This window comes from Carcharodon carcharias, chromosome 14 (genome assembly GCF_017639515.1).
Source record: "Carcharodon carcharias isolate sCarCar2 chromosome 14, sCarCar2.pri, whole genome shotgun sequence".
Classification (NCBI taxonomy): Eukaryota; Metazoa; Chordata; class Chondrichthyes; order Lamniformes; family Lamnidae; genus Carcharodon; species Carcharodon carcharias.
In genome coordinates this window covers 111,869,146-111,875,145 of record NC_054480.1, presented here as the reverse complement: position 1 = coordinate 111,875,145, position 6,000 = coordinate 111,869,146, and the positions used below count along the sequence as shown (strand labels likewise).

Genomic DNA, 6,000 nt, shown 5'->3' with positions numbered 1-6,000 from the left:
CATCGACACACAAGCACTAGGGGAGAAAGACAGGGGCATACACTGTCTGAATGCTTGGTAAGGGGATTGCCAGAACTTATAAATTTACCATGCTCCAGGGAGCCATGCTGACAACTGGAGCAGCTTCTTGGAGTGTGTTTGATTTGATTGATTTAGTTATGATCATGAAGTGAGGCACCTAGCTGCAAGTTCCAGCAACAAGTCTGCTGTGTTCCTGAATGAAGCAGAGGCAAGTCCTTCAACAAAAGCAAAACACTGGAAATCTGGAATAAAAGCAGAAAATGCTGGAAGCACTCAGCAGATCAGGCAGCAACTGTGTAGAGAGGAACAGAGTCAATGTTTCAGATCAATGACTGTCCATCAGGACTGGAATTCGAACTGGGGTTTCAAGATTGGAAGAGCACTTGCAGTACCACAATTTACACTGGGGAAATGGCTGCTTCACCTGTTTCCTCTATATCTACAGCAAATGCGATGGCTGCCATTCTGTGGGTGACACTTTTGCGGGTACATGGAGTTTGCTGTTTCTACATTACTCTCTACATTGACCCCAAGGATCCCACAGTGTAGTGATGCCAATGCAGCTGCTCACGTGCAATCTTGCACTTGTCCATTTATTTTAGTGCTACAGCTACTGGTGCTCTGAGCTCACCCTTCGAAACGTAAATGGTGGGGAGTAAGCTTGAGCTGCAGCCAGGGCAGACTGAAGGTCAGAGACCTGAGTGGGGGTTTATGTCACTGAACGGCAGTGTGTTGCAACAAGTGGTGTCCCACATCTGTTGATGAGCAAAAGGTGCATGGCAGACTTGCTAGGTCAACATGAATGATCCTAATTCATTGCTCAGCAGGGAATTGGGATAAGAGGGGGATTGTTTTCTATTTGATGTCGGGAATACACTTTCGAGTACTGTGACTAAATCAGGAAGGTGGGAGTGGATAGGATGTGATTTGGTTCACTTGGAATTTTTGAGCTGAGGAAGAGTAGGCCCAGGAGAGGCTGCATGAAGCACAGGCATCAGATATTTTAAACTTGCACCATGAACCGTCACTCCCACCCCTCCTCATCACCCATGTAAGCAGTTGACTGAACTCACATGTTAATTCCTTTAATTAAACTGCCACTTCAAGAAAACTAATTGTGGAAGATCAATTGCAAAAATGAGTTTTAAAATGCTCAAGATTTACAATGAAATAGATTAAAATCTTACTCTGATTTAGTCATACAAAATATTGACATTATTAACAGTGAGAATAAATGCAACTGCTGAAATTGGGACAGTCTGATGGAGTACATTAATGATACCCCCCAGGGACTTGGTTCAATTCAATACAACGTGCCTCACTGTGACGTCAATATCCCTTGTCGAATACATATTGCCTGTGGCTCCGTCTCTGATAAGCTATTTATGATGTGGGACTTCCGCCACTGGTAGATCAGTGGTAGGTCCAAATTTGCCTCTTTTATACTGCTCAGTATTTCCATAGCCCAAGTGACAACAACAGAACAAGATTTATGCAGACACTGCTATTTGGAAGTTTCATTTGTGACTTCAGGTTCTGGCTGTCAGTTCACACAGACCAGCAATTTGAAAACTGGCTACTCAGCCCAACCATTGGCAGAAAAATGGTACCCCAGCATCCATTACCAGCCAAGAGTCTGTCAATGGTCCAGCATCCATCACTGTCAGGGACACAATTTAGAATAGAGAAACCATAAAGAACATTCTTTCTCAGGTCAGTTAATAAATGTAGCACAGGACAGTATGGCACAGAGTAGTGTGGTATATTACAGGTCAGGGAAGTTTCAAGTCCAACCCTTGTTCTGTACTCAAGTTCGTTGGTCAGTTGAGGTGATGTATTTGACTCGAATGTTTTTTGGTGAGCAAAGGAGAAATAGACCGTGATTCCTGCTCTGAGGAATAAGACCCTCAAAGACTTACCATTACCATTGATAAATAAATATCTTGTGACAAATAACTTTGTATGTTGTGGATTGATCCATGTTCTATGTTGTGTTTGTTAAGTTGTACCTGGGTGGCTATAGGAATTTGTTTCAAAGTGCCTCTGCACACCAGAGGACAAAAAGTAAGCTCAGAACCCACTTGTGGTCATTACTCCAAACCCGTGACCTCTACCACCTAAAAGGGCAAGGGCAGCTGGCGCATGGGAATACCACCATCTGCAAGTTCCTCTCCAAGCCACACAGCATCCTGATTTGGAACTAAATCAATGTTCCTTCACTGTTACTGGAACTCCCTTCCTAACAACACTGTGGGTGGAACTACACCACATGGACTGCAGCAGTTCAAGAAGGCAGCTCACCACCACCTTCTCAAGGGCAATTAGGGATGGGCAATAAAGCTTGGCCTAGCCAGCGACGCCCACGTCCCATAAAAGAATAATAAAACAAAACTTAAATCTGAGTGTGCACATGTGTGAGTGCTAGGTGAGAAGGGGATAGGTCTCAGCTGCAACAGCAGTCCATACACCGGCCATTAGGTGAGCTGCCCAAACAATGGTAGGATGCTGGGCTTTACACTGGCAAGAATCAGATTGTGCGGGAGAAGAGGGGAGTGGAACAGACAAAGAGACTACTCTATCACTTCTCAATTTGAGACTTGATTTGTATAACTCTCTAAATTTCATTAGCTGATGCTAATTATCAGTTTAAAAAAGCCACTTGTTACTTATGTAACAAAAACCTTGCTACCGAACTGGTCATTAAAAACAAGATATTCTACTGAAAATAAAATCTCACAAAACATCTATTGATAGATTTCTAAACTCGAACTGATTTGCTTTGGTGAGAAATTCTGTAAAATATACTTTAGATCCTAGATTTTTGTTGAGATTGTAGGACTATGTCAGGGCAAGCTTCGGTTTTGTATATCTCTCGTGTAAAAGAGGCAAAAATAATGAACAAATAATACAACTGCCTGGAGGAAATGAAAAACAGAAGCCAGTCCAGTTTCGGTGCAAGCTCCAGTTCAGATTTTGCTACATGCTGGAGGCTGGTGCTCGGAGTAGCAGTGAGATGAGGGCACTGCGTGCGCTCCTGGTATCATACAGAGGTATGAGGTGGGAGCTCAGCCCTAATCCCGTGCAGGGTGGTTCACAGACACTGAAGAGAGAGAGAAAGAGACTGCATATCCACACACAACACAAGGACAAATCACTTTCACAGCTATTCTCCTCTTCCCCCACCCACTTTGGATCTACACACTGCAGAAGGCACAACAGAACCAGGTGGCTTTCAACTGTATACAGCTGCTGTGACTACCAGCAGACTTCCAGGGCTGATTCCCCTTACCCCTTTCCCGGCTAATTCTGCCAAGGAGTAGTATTTGGACTCAAGTGCAGCGGGGCTGGGACAGGTGTGGAGACAACTAGTTAAGAACATGAGCTGAGAAGAGCCCATAGATGGGTGATCAGTGAAGTGCTCGTTGCCTGTATGTTTTCCGAGTGTCAAAACCTCAGCTAACAAGGTAATTCAGCGAGTTCTCATTCTGGGTCCGTGCAGGAGCCGTCTGACACTGAAAACAAGGTAAGAGAAACCTCTTTAAGATTTCATTCTGACTTATTAATAATTATTTGATGTGATTTTTTTTTTTGCAATGTTAAAGATCACAAATTTATTCGCAAAATTGCTACTATACTGGAAAAGCATTAACCACAATGTAATTCGTCCACTGGCTTTACAACACATTCTGCTGGGTTCTGTTTCGCTTAAAGGTTCCCGAAAGATGCCTTTAAAAAGGTAGGTTCTCATAAGACATCTGTGACTTGGCAAAAAAAATCGGGCACTTAAAATAAATGTGCATATATATTCTACATTTCCCATAGTACGTAAGGGCTAGAAGAACTTGTATATTTGGTTTTGAACAAGCTTTTTCAATCGACTCGCTCCTGTCTTTCAGCAGCACAGGAGCAATGTTTCACGTATATTATTTGAATGGTTTCTTTGAACTAACCATTGGCAGCAGCTAATGGTTAATCTATTGCGAGACGAAAAATTCATTCCTTTTCATGTGTTGTGTTTGCCGTCTACTAAACACTGAAAATAATGCAGCTCACTTTCTAAACGGTTGGGAAAGTGCCCCTTCTTTCTTTTGACCGGCAGTGGGTTTTTTGAGATGTCTCTCTGTACAGGTGGAGTTCAGTTCACGAATGGGAGTCCACCGTCTTCCAGCAATAGTGCTTTGCGTTCACCCTTCATTAGCTGCTTCAGCTGGTAGCCTGTTAGGCTCCTTTGTGAGCCCTCTCTCTCCGTTGCACTCGTTACTCTTAAATGGGGGAGGGTGAAGAGAAGGTTCACTTCTTGCTCTGTTTTAGCCTTGTTTTCAGAGCAAGGCTAGCCTGTTAGGAAAGTGATCTGCAAATACCTAGAGATTTGGACTGCGAGGAATGGCAAACCTGCATGATCGTGGGTTTCCTCACAGTAAGACTCAATCTTGTCCTCACCCGGAATTTATACACACACACGCACTCTCACTTTCCAGCAGCAATCACCAGATAGCATCAGGGAATAGCGAGACTGGGTGATTAATTCAGCATGGATTATGGAAGGAACCTGTGACTTTCCAGATTCGCGGGGTGAACACGATGACAGGTGGGACAGGGTACCCACAGAAAAAGCAAGGGGAGCCCCTTGGGCAAGTCCTCGCAGATTTCACCTGCTTTTCGTTCAACGGACGGGACCTGGAAATTAATTGTCGACACAAAGGAAAAGTGACAAAGTTTAGGAAGACCAATTTCCCAATTGTTTGCAGTTCTCGTGCCAAAAACTAAACTAATACAGGCAATTCCTAGTGTTCCTTGTCTTCTGAGCACACCCATAGAGACATTCCCTTCATAATAGCTATCCTTTGTCTTGTTACTGGCTGTATGTGTCAATTAAATATTGCAAGGACGTCTTCCTCATCTGTCTATCTCTGTTTAGATTTTAGTGCTAGAATGCTACACAATTCCCAGTATGTTCTGTTCTGCCAGTAAGAGCCTATCTGGCTTTTGCAGTCGCTTTACCTTAATGGAAATTTCTCTGAGTCTCTTGTGTTCTTCTAGATGTTAATCCCCATCAAGGCTTTGTTTTTTTAAATGCATTTTGTGGTGATATTCGTACAAAACCTATTCACTATGGATTTGTGCCTTCAATACTATAGCATTGGCAGAATTTAGACTAACCTATAGAGACCCATTTGGGAGATACTGCCTGTGTTGACTGAATACCTCCCTGATTTTAGATGGATTTGAATGTCGATCTCATTCTCCATGAATTGTAAACTATGGGATCAAAAACAAAACACATGACAGATCTGCTTTAGTTGTACTGAGACTCCACTGAATCAATATAGTCAGAATCAGGATTCGAGAATTGAAGATTAGGCTGATAAGTAAACAAGGTGATGACCAAGTGGTTTAATTGATTCCAGCTTTGCCAGTTACCAGTGGTCAAGTTTAGGAATGCAGAGTCCATTTTTTTGTGTGCTGTGTTCCAGAAACTTCTAAAACGAAAAGCAGAGATGAAAAGCCTAATATTTTTTAAATGTAATTTTCCCTCCTTTTTGGTTTCTGTGTCACTATCTGGGGATTATAGTCATTAAGGGTTTCAATTAAGTTTCTCCGTCAGCTGAGCAGAAATCAGAAGTCAAATCATGATCCTAGCCCAGCTCTGCCATGCCTCACCTGCTAGCCAGCAGAAGGTAACCCTGTCTCAAATTGGGAAGGGGGTGGACAGTTTAAGTCAATCGAGAGCAAAGAACAGGGCGTAAAGCAATCTGGTCCAGTCCCATGGGTTTGCCTCTAGGTATATAAGGCTCAAATTACTTCCCTGGTTAGAATTGTTTCGTTGAGGAATCAGAATGAGGGGACAGGGCTCATCATGCAGGATACCACCAAAGTTGTAAAGAATAGAAATAAAGACAGGCAAATGAAGACGCAAAAAGAAAGTAAAGCTTACAGTTTTATCGCAACTTATTCTTTTTTTTGCAAAATTGTCTCAAA

At 42.8% G+C, this 6,000-nt stretch overlaps 1 protein-coding gene across 3 annotated transcripts in view; it reads left to right on the top strand.

Moving 5' to 3' along the window:
* The first annotated feature begins 3,023 nt into the window (after positions 1-3,023).
* The window catches only part of sema6bb (sema domain, transmembrane domain (TM), and cytoplasmic domain, (semaphorin) 6Bb), a 590,981-nt gene continuing 588,004 nt past the window's right edge, over positions 3,024-6,000 (top strand). For all 3 annotated transcript variants that reach the window (XM_041204971.1, XM_041204968.1, XM_041204969.1), the window contains exon 1: positions 3,024-3,544. The gene's annotated coding sequence lies outside the window, so the exon portion shown is untranslated. The remainder of the gene's footprint in view (positions 3,545-6,000) is intronic.